Genomic DNA, 18,415 nt, shown 5'->3' with positions numbered 1-18,415 from the left:
GGAGGCAAAAGGAAGCTTCGCCCAGGCAGAGTCCATGGGCACCTGCCTGGGCCGGTCAGCTTAGGGCTGAAAGGTAAGCCGAGCAGATCGGTTTCCTTGGAGATTCTAACTGAGGCCACCTAGGACAGCTTGCCGTCCCAGGACAACACTACTGAGCAGAGCCCCAATCCCGGGATCCCTCAGACTCTGCCTGAGTTTGTTGTGTCGTGACCCTGCAGTTTGCAGTTTGTGGGTACAGACTTGATCTTCAGTCTGATTGTGGCCATGGATAGTTAGCGGATCCAAGAACTTTCCAAGGTGGCCATAGGAACACCTCCACTGGCCTTAGTTAGAATGGTAATAATTGGATAGCAACGATAATGACTAATTCCTGGCTTTTGAATATGTACAAACGTTTCCTGGAAGGTTCTATGTTTTCTTACTTATTTATTTTTTTGGCTGTGCCCATGGCATGCAGAAGTTCAGGGCTAACTATGAACCCGCTATGTTTGATCTCTAATCCTCGCCATAAACTTACAAGGTTGGCAACATAACAAGACCACGACGCTTCTGCTACTTAGCGGGCTGCGTGCACCCGCGACAGAGGCCACAGGTACGGGATTCAGAAGGCCTGGGTTCAAATTCCAGCCTCTCCTTCCTTCTCGATTTGTGACCTTGGGGAACAAAGGAATTAGACTTATCCTCTCTGTGCTTTAATTTCCAAATACAAGGATCGTAATAATATCTGTGTCATGGAGCTCTTAGGAGGATCCTTCAATAAGGCGACATACCTAGTGTTTAAAGCAGTGCCCAGGGCCCTGTGCTCATAAATGTCACCGTCATTGTTGTGATTAGGTGACAGCTCTGGGCCGAGCATTTTATATACATGCCCTCACTTCATTCTCACAAAAACCCAGGAGAAAGGTCTACCTCCTTTTTTAAACCTTTTTTTTTCTGGCTGCACCTGCAGCATGTGGAAATTCCACCACTGGGAATCAAACCCGCACCACAGCAGTGGCCCAAGCGCCTGCAGTGACAACGCCAGATCCTTGGCCCACTGCACCACAAGAGAAGGCCTATCTATCGCCTTTCTTTTTGAGGAGGAAACTGCAGGAGGAAGGGTTCGATCTGGAGACCACCCAGTCTGAGAGGTGCTGAGTAAACGGGTCAAATCCAGCGGCCGAGCCGCCGCCCCTCGTAGGTCCCAGCTGGTCTCCATCGCTGGGCCTGGGAAGGAAGGCCGAGCAAGCGGTCCGGACAGGGTCCTGGGAGCGGCCCCCGCCGATGGGGGCTCCCGAGGCCCAGCGGGGACCATATGCTCTTGGGCGGTCCCTCTACAGGAGGCCCCCAACGAGGCGTGTGGGCGGCTGGCGTGCGATGCAGCGTAAACTCCCTTCAGTCCCTGGAAGAAAGAGCCTCGCTCTGGTTCCCCCTCCACCTCCGCCCAGTCACCGCGGGACCTGGATGCCTCTGCCGCTGGTCTGGGTCTGTTTCCTATGGCTGCTGCGGGAGAGGATTGCATCGTCCGGTACCGCCTTCCTCTTAGGGCGGCCCGGGGCTCAGAACACAGAGTTCCCTGGTGCAAGGCCCCTTCCAGACCTGGGGGGTGGCGGGTGGCCTCAGGGCAACCCGATCGGTGGGCTCGGCGACCTGCGTGGAGCCTGCCCCCCTGCGGCGCGGAGCGTGTCCCGGCTGCGTCCTCAGGACCCACCCGCACTAGTCACCTGGAAACGCTGCTGTGCACATTATTCCAGATGTGGGCCCGTGCAGTCTGCCAAGTGTGCTTCTCGTGTTTTCCGTTCTGTTTTTTTTTTTTTTTTGATAGGATCCCAGAAAAATGTCTCAGTAATTATGTGCCAACATTTTTACAATTTTTACAATGAGGGATGGGATAAGTTGATTTTTTTTTTTTTTTTAACTTTACGCTTTTGTTGTCTAAGAAGTTGTCTCTGTTATGGGAATGAGACTCCGGGAAGACATGGACTAACTCCAGCCGCTCTCTGGGTTCTCCGACCCGACCCCCCCACCCACCCCCCTTGGCACAGAGGAGCACTTGGAAATACTCGCTGAGTGAATGTGTGAGTGAGAGAATGTCTGCAAACAGAGCTTTTCCTTTATTCTCCGTGACTGAGGCCCTCCTGGTACTTCCTGTCTTGTGAATGAGTCTGAATTTTCCCCGTGAGCTTGCGTCTCTGCGGGCTAAGTTGGCCGGCGAGGCAGCGTCTCATCCTGGACCCCGCATCCTTCCGCTAGAACCCCTGTTCTGGCTGCACGTGGGGCTCTCTGCGCTCCCGGACCCCATAGCTTGGCCTCCCTGCATGGTACCCATCCGTCTTCCCGGGCAGAGCCGGAGGCTAGCTGGTGCCCTTCTAGGAAGAAGAGTATGGTGGCAGAGCTTCGGTGTGTGCCCCAGGAATTCCATATCAGAAGGGCACCAGGGCCTTGATCCCTGGCCTGGAACTGCGAACACCACGAGTTCCCAGAGTCCTCTGTCTGTGACTCTCCGTCCCTTGCTGCTGCAGCTCTATGATGCTTTCAAGGCAAAAAGCCTGCAGGCTCATCTTCAGGGGCAACAGGGAGCATGTAACCAGAGGAACCTGATTGCCTGCCTGCTGGGCTGGCCCCGAGGACGCACCACCCAGGGCACGTAGTGGGTGGGCTGGGATCAGGGAATAAAGAGAAGCAGATTGAGGCCTCTGGAGGCCTGGGGCCCAGAGGAAACAGAGGGTGTGAGGAGCCTCCCAAGCCCCACAGAGGCCCCGGGGGCTGGGCAGGGAGGACTCGACTCCAACCCAGTTTCTGGAATTAGACCCTTCTGGCCTCACGCTCCCATCCTTAGCCCGTCCTGAGAATGAAATCCAGAGGCAGGGCCCGGATTCCATCCTCCCACACGCGCTGCCCTCCTTCTCCGAGGCCGTCCTGGGGAGGACCCGCGCTATGGTGGGGAGGCGGCCCCTGGCAGCTCTCCAGCCCCTGGGAACTGCTTGCCTCAACCATCCACATGAGGCTCTGGCTGGGCAGTGAGGAGTGACTGTGGGGCCCGGCAGTGGGCTTTTTTAGGTCTTTGTTTCCAAGCAGGTCATAATCGCTGCAGAGCAGTGGCCAGGGAAGGTGTAGAGAAGCTAGAGCATAATCCTAACGTGGTGATAGAATATTCTCGAGGAGACGATGTGCTCTGCCTCAGACTCACAGGAGCTGTTGGGGATCAGACCGTGGTCCATGGCAGCAGCATTGCCACTCTGGTGTGTGGTTGGCCCAGATGGTGGTGGTCCCTGGGGCAGCCGGGATGGACTTGAACACCAAGCATAGAGACGTAGGAGGAAGCCTTCGCTCGTGAGGCGGGGTTCAGGGAAGAGGAGGACCCGGCAGCAGCTGTCATGGAAGGAAATGAAAGATGGGCTCTGTCTGCTCCCAGGAGTGCCCGGAAGAGCCCTAACTGCCTGATGAATTACTGTATCTCTTAGACCTCAGTCGTGATAGGCTTTCTTTTACCAAGGTTGGGTTAGAGCAGGGACCTTTTTTAAAGACTTTAGAAAATTGCATTCGTTAGGCTTCACTTGTCTTTCTTTCTTTCCTCCTTCCTTCCTTTCTTTCTTTCTTTCTGGCCGCACTCGCAGCCTATGGAGGTTCCCAAGCTAGGGGTTGAATTGGAGCTGTAGCTGCTGGCCTACACCATAGCCAGAGCAACATGAGATCTGAGCCACGTCTGTGACCTACACCACAGCTCACAGCCATACCGGATCCTTAACCCACTGATCAAGACCAGGGATCGAACGTGCATCCTCATGGATCCTAGTCAGGTTCATTAACTGCTGAGCCACAAATGGAACGCCGCAAAGTCCTTTCTAACCTTCCCAAACTATAATCCCTAAACCTGGAATCTCTGTGGCTGGTCATTCCTAATCCACAATTTAGGCTGATCCAAATTTAGGTTCTTTCCGCCATTGTGCCACTTCCTTCACGACTGTTCCCACACACCACCCAAGGTCCTGTCTTAGAGAAACTGAAAAAAGTGATGCTTATTAATGTAGCAGATGGAGACCTGTAGTTACAAAGGCTCCAAGTGTTCTCCCCTTTCCGTAAGCCTTTATTTTGGTCCTGGGGAAGCAAGTTGCATGAGCTGTAGCTAGAGCTGGTGGCCTGGCTGGTGTTTATTGTGTTTGGAAAGAGAATGCTGATTGAGAGCTGGAGATTCAGGCACCATGTGGAGATGAGAGGTGACACTAGAACTCACTGCAAACCTACATGAAAAAAAATAATAATTTCACAAAATATGCCTAAAACCTAACTTGCTTTGCAAAGGGGAGAACCATATAGAGCAAAGTTAGAACATGCTAGCCCATGTTCAAATTCAAGGATTAACTGTAGAAACTCTGGCCATTTTTCTCATCGGAAAATTGTGATTTTTTTTTTTTTTTTTTGTCGTCAACCTATGTATGAGTTTACTAGGGCAGCCACAACAAGATACCACAGACTAGGTGGCTTAAACAACAGAAATATATTTTCTCACCGTCCTGGAGCCTGGAAGTCCAAGATCAAGGTGCTTGGAAGATGGCTGCCCTCTGGTTCCCTCTTCCCACGATTGTCCCTCCGTCTACCCCCCTGGTGTCCTTCTGTGTGTTCTGATCACCTCTTCTTATGAAGACATCCGTCAGCTTGGATGGGGCCTACCCTAAAGGCTTCATTTGAACTTAAACCTCTTCCAAGGCCCTGTCTCCAAATACAGACACATTCTGATGTCCTAGAGGTGAGGGCTTCGACATATGAATTTGGGGGAGGGGGATGCAACGTTCAACACAACCCACCACATAGGACCGTTGCAAGGATTAGCTAGATGAAGAAAATAAAAATGCCTTAAAAGAAAAGTGGCAGGCATTTTTCTTCTTCTTAATCAAACTACCATAGGACCCTATTTAATTTACGTAAGATGTAAATACATTTGAAAAAGTTTAGATTGTTTAGATTCTAAGCGTGAGATGTTTCCAACCTGCTCTTTAGTTGAATGGTGCTCCTCAAATTGTACCACCCTCGTTACTTGGGCTCTATATTGATTGAATGAACTTCAGTCCTGATAAAGCGTCAATAAAATGTCAATATGCTGATAAAGCGATTCTCAGGAGACCCCTTAGGAAGGGGGCTGTTCATCGCTGTCGGGGGATAGATGGCATTTAAAGACTGTCAGTTTCTTGAGGAAGACATGGGTCTTACAGGAAACCGGAAATGCACGTGTGAGCCAAAGGCCTTGCTTTGTACTTTGAGGAACGGAGAAATCTAATAAGGCACACTTGGCAATGAGCTGTGAAAGAGGCCATTCTCCAGAGGGTGGCTGTCTGGGGCGTGATGAGAGAAGGACCCTGGTCCCTCTCGAAGATGAAAAAGTCACAATATAAACCAGCAGATCAAGAAAATTCATGTAATTTTCTGTTTATTTCCTTCTGTCGCCCCTAAGCTCTGGTCAAATAGGATCTCAGCTTGTTTTCTCTACATTGTGGGATGGGTCAGTATCAGCCTCTGCCCCCTGTTCCCCTGCTCTACCTGGAGAAAGAAAAGGATGGATGATGCACCTGCTCTGTTCCTCAGCCTGGGACCTACAGAACCACCCACTCCTGGCCTCAGACCCTCGTGTCAGCCCCAGGGGGGGACATGGGGGACCTGGTACAGCTCAGGTGTCCAGGAAGGATGGGCCCCCCTTTGCGCAGACGCTGCAGTCTCCAGAGTCTCCAGAATAGCTGCTCCCAAGCCTGCGGGGTACTTAGAATTTATCTGGGATCGGGGAAGCCAAAGAAGAGTGTGACAAGGGGTCCAAAAGATGTTCAGCTGTTATGTGACATACGAATTCTTCCCACTAGAGCCTGGGGGCCTGGCTACCTAGAGAGCGTGTGTCTTGGGGGAGGGCTAGAGAATGACGATATTTAAGGCACTTCATGTACACTAGTCATACCTATGAGGGAAGTGGTATTGCTCCCATTTTACAGGTGAAGAAATTAGGGTTCCGAGAGCCCCGTGCCTTGCTCAGAGCCGAGCTCTGGTAGGTTGCTGAGCTGGACCCTAGAACCTGGCCTGGGCTGGATTCTTGCCAGGACTTTCTGCAGGGGTCTCAGAGGGCCCGTCTCTCTTCCTGTCCAGCAGCTTCATATCTTGTTCCCCAGCTGTGGCCGGCCTCTCCTTTCACCCTGTGGCACCTACGAAGAGACTGTGCACTGGCCGCCTGGTTTGGGTTCCAGCTGTGGGCTTCCTCAGGTTGGCTGTGTGCTCAGCATCAGGAGGTGGTTTTGTGAGCTTTGCGTGGAGCAGGTCCTCAAAATCGCAGCAACACCTTCTCCTGGAACATATGTTATCGGGATGTCAGAACGATCACACATCTCACGCTTGCTGTATTTTCAAAAAAGAAAGTCTTTTCAAAACAAATACCCATCCATGGTGAACAAACATTGCTCACCCCCCTTGCTTCCTTTCCGGTCTCACCTGCTCCCTCGGTCACCTGTCTTCTGCCCTCTGTCCACAGCCTCCTCCTGGGTCTCTGCATCGCTCGTCTATGTCCATCTGGTCCACTGTTCCCCTCCCCCCATAGCCAGAGTGACCTTCCCAGAACCCAGATCTGGTCAGGTCGCCTTTCCACCTGTAGCAGAATCCAATCCCCTTTGTCACCAGGGCCAATCCGATCCCTCACGTGGCTTTCCGGGCATCCGTGCTTCCACACTCAGCTGTCACGTGCCCTGCTCCACTCAGTTTGCCCGTTTTAACCTCACCGCTGTATGAGCTGGCCACGCTGTGATGCTTCTCTGTAATGGTCACGCATATCTGCATTAGGGACGACCCTCTAGCTTGCTCTTTACACATTTGTTTCTTTGAAGGCAGAGGCCACCTTTCCTCTCTATGTGCCTTAGTGTCAGAGTTGGTATTTTTTTTTTCTTTTTTGGCCCCACTCATGGCGTGGGGAAGTTCCTGGGCCCCAGATTGAAACTGCGCTGCTGCAGTGACCTAAGCCACTGTAGTGACAACACCAGATCCTTAACCCACTGTGCCATAAGGGAACTCCAAGAGTTTGTATTTTGATGAACTAGGATTGTTTGCTCATTTCATTTATATTTATTATATTTTGGCCATCTACAGCAAGTACAAGCAGTGCTGTCCAGTAGAACTTTCTGCAGTGGTGGAAATTTCCTGTAGTTGCACTGTCCAGTATGGTAGTAGATGGCCACGTTTAAATGTGGCTATTTATTTTACTTATTTAAAAAGTACTTAACTATTTATTTATTTACTTTTTGTCTTTTTAAGGCCACACCCATAGTATATGGAGGTTCCCAGGCTAGGGGTCAAATCAGAGCTACAGCTGCCTGCCTGCACCACAGCCACAGCAACACAGGATCTGAGCCACGTCTGCGACCTACCCCACAGCTCACGGCAATGCCAGATCCTTAACCCACTGAGCGAGGCCAGGGATCGAACCTGAATCCTCACGGATACGAGTCAGATTCATATCTGCTGAGCCACGATGGGACCTCCTAAATGTGGCTATTTAACTTTAATTTTTAATTAATCAAAACTCAATGACATTGAAAATTAAACCCCTTAGTTGTATTTACCACATTTCAAGTGACCATTAGCCACAGGCCCCAAGCAACCGTCACGCTGCATAGCGCACGCGGACCTAAGCAAGAGGAAAGGAGCTTACTTAAAGGTTTCAGCTTCTTCCGTGGTAGCAGCACCCCCACTTCCTTGATTCACAAATATTTTATCTCTGAGGATTGTGAAGGGGAAACAAACCATCCCTGATTTTCTACTTCTTTTTTTGGTAAAGAAGTACGTCATTCGTGTGCATGCATTACTGTGGTTTTAGAGTGCTTAGATTTGAAGCAGCAGTCTTTAAAATTATGAAGGAAATAATCCTGGAGGCAGAAGGATGTGTTCCACCATGACTGGAAGTCTGACATAAATCTGTACTCGGTGAAATCGCCCAATGTGCAGAGCTTAACTTGCAAGGCACGCTTACAGCTCACCAGTCGCAGGAAGCATGTGGCTGAACAAATGTATTGACACAGAGACGCTCTTCCCAAAAATATAACAAATTATCAAGTTCTCTATGGAGCTTGGCTGTTATGATTAGCCTAGTTTTCTTTCTTTGTGTCATTTTTAATACATCCTGACTAAACACGCTCATTGGATGGGGCCCTGGTGTATCCAATGTGAAGCCTAGGTTTTATTATCCTTTACCATAGGTCCTATAGAGTAGTGCATGTTACTTCATGATGCTTTGGTCTTCAGCCTCATTAATATTTCATTCATTTTCAATTTGACATACGTTTAATTAACATCTATGGAAGCCCTCTTTCCTGTGGCGTCTGCTGGGGAGAAACCTGAATCAGACACGAACCGGATCCTTTAGGGTCCACAGGCTGGATAAACACAGGCCAACGACGTGATGGACCTTTTGTGGTAGCTTTGAGCAGGGAGCCACGTCTTTTCTTGGGAAGTGGGGACAAGCTTCATAAAGAAAATATCACTTGAGGAATTCCCATTGTGGCTCAGCAGGTTAAGAACCCAACGTAGTGTCCTTGAGGATGTGGGTTCAATCCCTGGTCTCGCTCAGTGGGTTAAGGATTCTGTATTGCCGTGGCTGTGGTGTAGGCTGGCAGCTGCAGCTCCAATTCGACCCCTAGTCTGGGAAGGTCCATATGCTGCAGGTGGGGCCTTAAAAAGAAAAAGGAAAAGAAAATATCATTTGAAAGACTGGGGCATTGGTTGAAGTCCATCAGCAGGGGAAGTGCATTGAAAAATGAAGGCTCACCATGAAAGAAATGTTGCTGCTTGAGAAAGTGTGGTGTGTGTGGGGCAGAGTGAGACCTGGGGGGCTGAGGCATGAGTACAAGAACATCAGGGGTGGGTTGGTGGAAGAGAGGCTGAAAAAGTTGGCGAGAGTCAAATCTGAGGGTGACTATGACAATATTTCCTGAGAATATTTCTTGAAAATATTTCGACTATTTTGACTTTTGGGTAAGAAGTCCTTCCCATGAATTTTAAGAACATTTAAAAATAATTTCTAGTATTATAACCAAAGGACCATGGATTTTAGAGATGGAGAGCCCTACTGCTGAATCTATGCTCACCGTTTTTTCTTTTTTCTTTTTAAAAGTATGGTTGATTTACAATGTTCCTTCAATTTCTGCTGTACAGCAAAGTGACCAGTCATACATATATGTACGTTCTTTTTCTTTTTTAAAATATTTTCCATCCTGTTCTAACCTAAGAGACTGGACACAGTTCCCTGGGCTATACAGTAGGACCCCATTGCCCATCCATCCCAAATGTAGCAGTTTACATCTACCAACCTAAAGTCCCTGTCCTTCTCCATGTCTGTGATCTGTTTTTGCTTTGTAGATAGAATCATTTGTGCCATATTTTATTTTTATTTATTTTTTATTATTTTATTTTATTTTTTCATATTTTATTTTTAAAGTTTTTATTTTATTTTTGTCTTTTTAGGGCCAAACCCATAACACATGGAAGTTCCTAGGCTAGAGGTCAAATTGGACCTGCAGATGCTGGCCTACACCACAGCCACAGCAACGTGGGATCCTTAACCCACTGAGCGAGGGCAGGGATCCAACCCGCATTCTCAAGGACACTATGTTGGGTTCTTAACCCACTGAACCACAATGGGAACTCCTGTGCCATATTTTACATTCCACATATAAGCGATATCATATGATAGTTGTCTCTCTCTTTCTTACTTCACTTGGTATGAGAATCTCTGGTTTCATCTCTGTTGCTGCAGTTGGCATTACTTTGTCCTTTTTAATGGCTGAATAGTATTCCATTGCATATATTAGGTAAGATTATGCTAGCTGCTTAACCTTTTCAAGCTTCAGCTCTCTCACATGAGAGCTGCTGGCTGTCTGCTCCATCTGGAATGCTCCTTCCTTACACCTGCATGACTAATGCATCCACCTCCTTAAATATGCTTGTTATGATCTGAATATGTGTCTCCCAGAATTCTTATGTTGAAATCTTAACTCCCAAAGGTGGTGGTGTTAGGAAGGGTAGTATCAGGAGGGGAAGTTCACCCTCATGAGTGGGTTTCGTACGTTTATATAAGAGGTTCCAGGGACATCCCTAGCCCTTCTGTCACCTGAGGACAGAACCAGGACGAGCACCCTCACAGGAATGTGACCAAACTTGTGCCTTGATCTTGGACTCCTGGGCTCTAGAACTTTGAGAAACAAATTTCTGTTGTGTAAACCGCTCAGCCTGTAATATTTGTTACAGCAGCTAGAACAGCCTAAGACTGTTCTCAGCGAGGGCTGTCAACTCCTTATTAAGAGTTGCAGCCAGCCCGCATCTGTCCTTTTTTTTTTCCTTATTGGCTGCCCCACAGCATAGGGAGTTCCCAGGCCAGGGATCAGATCCCAGCCGCCGTTGTGACCTACGTTGAAGCTGCAGTAACACAGGATTCTTGAAGCCGCTGAGCTGGGCCAGGGATTGAACCTGAATCCCGGCTCTGCAGAGACAGGAGCCGATCCCTTTGTTCCACAGCAGGTGCTCCACAGCAGTCGTTCTTGACCTCTAGTCCTCTGATCCTGCTGCGGCTTTTTTTCTTTATTCTTTATTGCTCCGAGCACTTGATTACCTTTTGATGTACTTTTATTCATTTGCTTATTCTCTCTCTATCTCTCTTTTTTTTTGTCTCTTTGCCATTTCTTGGGCCGCTCCCTCGGCATATGGAGGTTCCCAGGCTAGGGGTCTAATCGGAGCTGTAGCCACCGGCCTACGCCAGAGCCACAGCCACGCTGGATCCGAGCCACATCTGCAACCTACACCACAGCTCACGGCAACGCCGGATCGTTAACCCACTGAGCAAGGGCAGGGATCGAACCCGCAACCTCATGGTTCCTAGTCGGATTCGTTAACCACTGCACCACGACGGGAACTCCTATTTTCTCTTTTTTAAAAAATTTACATTTGCTCATTTATTGTGTTGACTGCGTAACATCTTCCTCACCCCAGTTAGAAGGTAGGCTCTATATTTTTCAGCGATGTGAGCCAGTGACCTCCTTTGTATTAATTTTATATTTTTATTGATTATTATTATCATTTTTGATCGCACCCATGGCATGTGGAAATAGTTCCTGGACCAGGGATTGAACCTGCACCACAGCAGGGACCCACGCCACTGCAGTGACAATGCCAAATGGGAACTCCAATTGTTGTAGCTTTATACCCAGCCCTCACCTGGTAAGGCTGCAGAAGTTAACCCTCTACTCCCAACCTATAGGTTTTCTTCACAGGGGGCTCAGCTGTTCCAAGTGCTTTGTTCTGTGTCAGGAGTTTCCGGGCCGCACCCTCAGGCCTGCTGATTTGCTGGGAGGACTCAAGGACTCAGAATGTTTTGCTCAAAGTTACACTTTACTGGAGTTCCCGTCATGGCACAGCAGAAACGAATCCGACTAGGAACCATGAGGTTGTGGGTTCAATCCCTGGCTCGCTTAGTGGGTTAAGGATCCAGCGTTGCCGTGATCTGTGGTGTAGGTTGCAGATGCTGCTTGGATCTGGCATTGCTGTGGCTTTGGCCTAGGCTGGCAGCTGTAGCTTCGATTAGATCCCTAGCCTGGGAACCTCCATATGCCGCAGGCATGGCCCTTAAAAGCAAAAAAGCAAAAAACCAAAAAAAAACTTATAGTTTACTGCAGCAAAAGGCTACAGATCAAAATCAGCAGAGGACAGGGACAAGGAGCAAAGACTAGGAGAAATGAAGTGAAAGCTCGCAGGTGTCCCTCTCAGCAGAGTGGCATGGGGATACCTAACCCTTCCAGAGAAGGCGCTGTGTCACAAGCAAGGAAGCACACCTGAATCTAGGGCTTTTATTGGGGGTCAGTCCCATAGACACAGCAGCTGTGGGACTGACCTCAGCTCCTCAGATCTCAGACCCTTCTGTGACCACCTCTCTCTTGTTCTGAGCAAAAAAGGCATTCACCATAAATCACGTTCTCAGCAGAACTGTATCAGGCCAGAGTAGTACAGCGTGGCCCATGGCCTCAAGCACGCAAAAGCACTCTCCTCAGGCAGAATATTCCAAGGACTCAGAGGACATTTCCCAGGAGCTGGCTAACCAGTCCTGAAGATGTCTTTCTTTGGAATATGTAGGATTTTTTTTTTTTCAGGGCCACACTTGTGGTATATGGAAGTTCCTGGGCCAGGACTCAAATTGGAGCTGCAGCTGCGGCCTATGGCACAGCCATGGCAACACTGGATCAAAGCCGCATGTGCAACCTACATGTAGCTTGGGGCAATGCAGGATCCCCCACTGAGGCCAGAGATCAAACCAGCGTCCTCACAGAGACTATGTTGGGTCCTTAATCCACTGGACCACAATGGGAACTCCTGGAATGTATAGGATTTGAATAATCTAGATCTGCTGTGCTAATAACCCTTCCTTTTGCATTTTAGGGTCAACCTATAAAGTTATACACACAGAGTTCCCATCATGGTGCAGTGGAAACGAATCCATCTAGGAACCATGAGGTTGTGGGTTTGATCCCTGGCCTCACTTGGTGGGTTAAGGATCCGGCGTTGCCATGAGCTGTGGTGTAGCTTGCAGACGCAGCTTGGATCCTGCGTTGCCGTGGCTCTGGCGTAGGCTGGCGGCTGTAGCTTCGATTAGACCCCTAGCCTGGAACCTCCATATGCCACTGGTACAGCCCTAAAAAGACAAAAAGACAAAAAAAAAAAAAAAAAAAAAAAAGGCCCCCCCCGCTGGAATTCATGCAGCAAATGTACAGATTAATTTGGGGAAATTGCCTTCTTTACGACGATAATCTGCATCCTAAGCATGGTAGAGGCCTCTATCCATTTATAGAGGCCATATTTTCTGTCCTTGAGAATATTTTATAACTTTTAAAATAGAAATCTTGCATGTCTTTTGATGGATTTTTCTGAGCTCTTTTATGGCTTTGTTACTTTTATTCATGCCTCCCTCTTATAAGGAGCCCTGTGAATAGGTTTGGGTCCATCTAGAAAATTCAGGAAAATGTCTCCATCTCAAATTTTTTTAATGTCACATTGGCAAAAATCGCTTTTTCCATAAAAGGGAAGAGGTTCTAGGAATTGGGTCATGGGATTTTTGGTGGTGGGGGGCATTTTTCAGCCTACCCCAGGCAAGCCCATTGTCTGTACATAGGTATATATGTTTTTATCTCTCTTCATTTTCTTCCTTCTTTTTTTTTTTGTCCTTTTAGGGCCTCATCCGCAGCATATGGAGGTTCCCAGGCTAGAGGTCTAACCACACCTGCAGCATATGGAGGTTCCCAGGGTAGGGGTCTAACCACAGCCACAGCCACAGCAACACAGGAGCTGAGCTACATCTGCAACCTACACCATAGGTCACACAAATCCTTAAACCGCTGAGCGAGGCCAGGGATTGAACCTGCATCCTCAGGGATGCTAGTTAGGTTTGTTTTCTGCTGGGCCAAACGGGAATGCCTCTCTCTTCATTTTCAGCTCTAGGACCTGTAACAGTGTTGAGAGGAAGCAATGATGGCAGGCAGTGTCCTCTTCAGTAGTAATGCCTCGGGACCGCCCAGTTCTATTTATGTTTGCTCTGAGGTTTTGCCAGATACTTTATCCGGTTGTGAAGATTCTTTATTACTGGAGGAGTTTTAAATCATGCATAACTATTGGATTTTATAAAGTGTTTTATTTTCTCTGAGTTGTTGCAGCCTCTTTCAATTAGAAGTATGACGTAATGGCTACCTCTTGCTGCATAACAAATCCTTTCTAAGTCAGTAGCTCGGCATCACCATAATTTACTTGCTCATATGCTGCAATTTGGCCTGAGCTAGCTAGTTTGATGTGGGGCCACTCATGTCGTCTGGCCGCTCTACTGGCACGAGATGGCTCAAGGTGACCTCACCCTCATTTCTGGCCATTAGTGAGGGCTGTAAGCCAAGGCATCTCTGTTCTGCATGTGGCCTCGCCAGGAGGACAATCCAGCTTTTTTGTAGTATGGCAGCCGTGGTCCAAGACAGTGAGCCCTAACGAGCTTGTCAAGTCTCTGCTTGTTACGTTTGCTGGTATCCTATTGGCCAAAGTAAGTCACATGACCAGCCCGGCAGCCGCCGTGGGCGGGGCCCACCCCCGCCTGTGTCCAGCCCCCGCTGGGATGCACGGTGGTCACTAAGACCGGGGTCTACCACGCGCAGAATTTCCATTTGGATGGTAGCAGAGGTTTAAGTGTCTCTACATATTTGGGTCCAACAGCTGCCTCATGAGGCCTATTTCCCCATAACCACTGCCTCTCAGATTCCTTGTGACAGTGGAGACACGGAGTCACTTGGTTCCGAAGGAGACTGTGTATAGCTCTTTAACTCACCGAGTTTGCCTTAGCTGCAGGAAGAAACTCGTAAGACATGAATTTTCCCCAAAACAACCCTAATCCCCTCTTTCAAACACGAGGTGCTGGGCTTTAGTACTGCTGGCGGTGACTCCTTGCCAAGGACAGAGCTTTGCCCCACCCCCCCCCCCCGACCTGGTTCCCTAGTCCCTCGGGCAGCGCTCATCTCCCCCCTGCAAGCAGACAGACCTGCACTCTCCTATCTTTCCCAAAGCTGCCCGGCATAAACCGCCCCCCATAAGCATCCAGCTCCCCCGCCTCCCCAACCTCCAGCTCTGCCCTTGGTAATTTGGAGCGTCCTTATTATAGATAAAGGTTATGGCGTGGCATGCTTCCCCATCCTTCCCCGCCAAGTGTGCTCGGGTTTATGTGCTATTCAGGAAGCCCTGGGTACTTCAATGATGAACAGAGCAGAGGACACTTACGAGCAGCGGTGGAGTAGTTAAAATGACTGATGGAGAAATATGGGGCGGTGTTTCTGCCTCCGGTCAGGTCACCCAGGAGAAAGGAAGGAGTAATTAAGAGGGTTGGGTAATGCCTCTCCCAGAGAGGAAGGCTCCTCGGGCTGCAGGCACATGGGCAGAGATGGGGTCAGGAAGGGGAATGAAGTGATTGGAGATGGCTCATTAACATGGAAATGAGGGAAGGGGTGGGCCGCTGAAGGCAAACCGAAGGAGGGAGCCGGTCAAGTGCTGCCCCTGAGAAGGTTACAGCTACGAGGCTGTAATTTGCCATCCTTCCACTCAAATATCACGGTAGAAGGAGAATGAGTTCCTTTTCTCCAGCTCCTTGTATTGGCTAATGACATTTTCTTTATCACAGTTCTGCTGCTGGAGGAGGGAGAATGAATATTAGTTCAATGCCAAGTCCATCTAAATTAACCTTTGAGTCATGGCATCAGCGCAGGTTAGTTTTTTTGTTTTCCCCCAAAGTTTCTAGCGAAGCTAACCTCCCTCAAGGCAAAACAAGGACCCTGTCTTCTGTCCCTGTCCCAGCCGATGTCTCCTTCCACCTGGTTGTGTCCCAAAGAGATGGGAGGCTGTGGTGACTTTGCCTCCGCCTGGCCGTGACCATCCGTGGCCTGCAGCTTCTCTGGAGCTGACTGGACTGCAGCGGCGAGGAAGGGTGAAGAGGGCACTGCCCTCTTCTCCCCGTGTCTTGACCAGCCACGGGCTTCGCCAAGGAAATAGCCCCCATTTGTGGGCCACGTGGCATGTGTTAGAATTGCCTGGGGTGCATGGTTGAAAGTCCTTTTCTAATCCCTCATACTATACTTTTTTTATTGTTTATATTTTTCTTTTTAGGACCAAACCTGTGGCATATGGAAGTTCCCGGGCCAGACATAGACTCGGAGCTGCAGCTGCCGGCCTCCACCACAGCCACTGCAACCCCAGATCCGAGCCACGTCAGCGATCTACACCAGAGCTCATGGCAGTGCAGGATCCTTCACCCACTGATTGAGGCCGGGGATCAAACTCTCCTCCTCATGGATAATAGTCAGGTTCTTAACCCCCTGAGCCATGAAGGGAGCTCCCCATCCTGCATTTTCTGAACCAGATCTTCCTGCTTGGGCTTTGGAATCTGCATTTTCTAGCAAGCTCTGCAAGTGGTGCTTTTTGCACACTCTACGTTTGAAAACCCTGGCTCTGGGGTTCACCCTCTCACTGAATTTTCTCTACCAGTCATTTTCTTCTCCTCACCTGGCCCCGATTCCCTGAGTAGCTTTGCGACACCACAGGGTAGGGCTCACAAAGTCAGATCTTCTCCCTGGCCCATGGGTGTTCCTGCTCTCTCTTTTACCAGGTGGATTCCCTGCCTCTCATTCCCATCCTTGCTTGGGGGGCAGAGTGACCAGCATTTCCTGACTGCAAGGGATGGGGGTGGGGGAGGAGGCTGGGGACACGGTAGCCCCAGGAGCCAGACCTCAGACCTACCTGGAGCCTTGACCTGAGCTAATGACATGAGGAATCATAGAAGTGGTGCTCCTGGGGAAATAGGAGCAGTCCCCTCTGCAGGCTGTATCCTTGCTCCTTCATAACTCAGACCTGCCCCCGGAGGATGCTACATTTGCCTGCAAATCCTTTGCCTCCACTGGACGAGTTACTCTTTGAGGACAGAGGGCTGTTTGTTGAAGTGTTGGGTTAGGCTTCTCCAGAGAAACAGAACCAATAGGATTTATTATCTGCAGCTATAGATGTAGATTTGTAGGTCCATTTGCGTATCTCTGTATTATCTATTATCTACCTTTATCTATGCACCTGTTTAAGTCATGCATGTATTATATATGTATCCCTTTACTGAGATTTTTAAGGAACTGGTTCATGCAATTGTGAGGGCTGTCAAATCCCAGATCTGCAGGGACACAGCAGGTTGGAAGTTCTGCTACAAGCTGATGTGGCTATCTCGACCTTGAAGGTTGGAAACCAGGCAGAATTTCCACGTCGCGGTCTGGAGGCGGACTTCCTTCTGCTTTGCGAAACCTCAGTCTTTGCTTTTAAGGTCTTCCCCTGATTAGGGAGATGATCTGCTTTACTCAAAGTTCACGGATTGAAATGTTAATAGCATCTGAAACATGTTCCCCCTGCAACATCTAGACGGGTGTTCGATCAAGCAGACGGGCACCGTCACCTGGCCAAGTTGGCACAGAAAATGAACCATCCCAGTTGGTCTGTTTTTAATCTTTTTTTTAAAGATCCCCTGTGGCTTCCAATCCCAGGATAGAACAAAAAAGGGCTAAATATATAGCAAAGGCGATTTAAGCCTGACATCAGTCTGCTACCCACACTCTGGTCAGGGTAGGGGAAACGAACCATGGAAGGCTGGTGGTCATGGCTCCAGAGGAGCATCTGGTGTTGGAAACCGGCATCTGCAGAAAGCCGGAGAGCACCACACCCCTTCCTGCTTCAGAGCAAGAGTCTTCTCCTCTTTGGTGCCAGAAATGCTGGTGAGCACAGTGCACCCAGGTGAGAAAGTGAAAGCCAGGTTGACTGGCTGGTGGTTCAGAGGCTCTGAAGGTCTTGGCCTTGGTTATCTGTTTGCACTTAGTGCTGTGAGAGATTAGTGCTTATATTTTCTGAAAGTGGAGTGTAATTTCTATGAATTCAGTCAGGGTGGACGCTTTTGTGTGTATGCTGCCTGGAACTGCGCTTAGCAATTTGCCACCTCTTGTGATTAAACTCTGTCTCTTGGTGGAGAGGTGATGGCTGGAAGCAGCTCTTATGATTGCCAGCAGAAACCCTGTGTTTTTTCTTCTCTGAAATCATGTCCTGTTGTCTGAGGTGTAGGTTTAAATGCAAAATAAATCTGACTTTCTGAAAAGCCTAATTGTCTTTTTCCTTGCTATATGATAGCTGAGTATTTAGGGCAAAGCTGTTTGAGGCTTTTACAAAAACACAGCTGTGTGGTTTCATGCCATTTCAGATAGGAAACATGTGCTACTGCTCTTCTGAAACCTCTGGGGGTATTCGTGAGACTAGGAACTTCTCATTTATCATTAACCTCCTTTCTGTTGGTTGATGTTTCTTTGGGCCTCTTCCTGTTTTTTCCTAAAGCAGTGGAGTAAGCAAAAGAAGGCAGTAAGAACTCAAATCTCCTACTACGTGCTGAGCATGTCACAGGTTCTGTCTCCTTCAGTCCTCACAACTGTGAGGTGGTTACTGGAGTGTGCTCATGTCCCCATTTAATAGATGAGAGAACTGAGGACTGGAGAAAATAAAGAACTTGCCTGAAGACTCACCTGTATGGTAGGATCTTTTTCTTAGAGGCTAATGCTGCCTTTTAGTTTCATTAACCAAAAAAATCACACAACCCAGGAAAAAGCTGTTGTCTCAGTTGACCATACTGGGCCATTGGTCAGGGCCCCAGTTGGCTGGAGCCTAACTTTGTGATTAAACCCTTTCTTCCTGCTCAGGTATTAGGGTCCACCTTGCTTGTATCTTTCCAAGGTTGCCGGATGGGTTCTATCAGGACAAAGAATGATCTGTCTTCTCTGGCTTATTCTAGCTCCTGATGTTATTCACTGTATGAAATGTGAAACCACATCGCAAGAAT

Source organism: Sus scrofa, chromosome 3 (genome assembly GCF_000003025.6).
Source record: "Sus scrofa isolate TJ Tabasco breed Duroc chromosome 3, Sscrofa11.1, whole genome shotgun sequence".
Classification (NCBI taxonomy): domain Eukaryota; kingdom Metazoa; phylum Chordata; class Mammalia; order Artiodactyla; family Suidae; genus Sus; species Sus scrofa.
The sequence above is the reverse complement of the archived record's forward strand: the minus strand, read 5'-3'. Positions refer to the sequence as shown.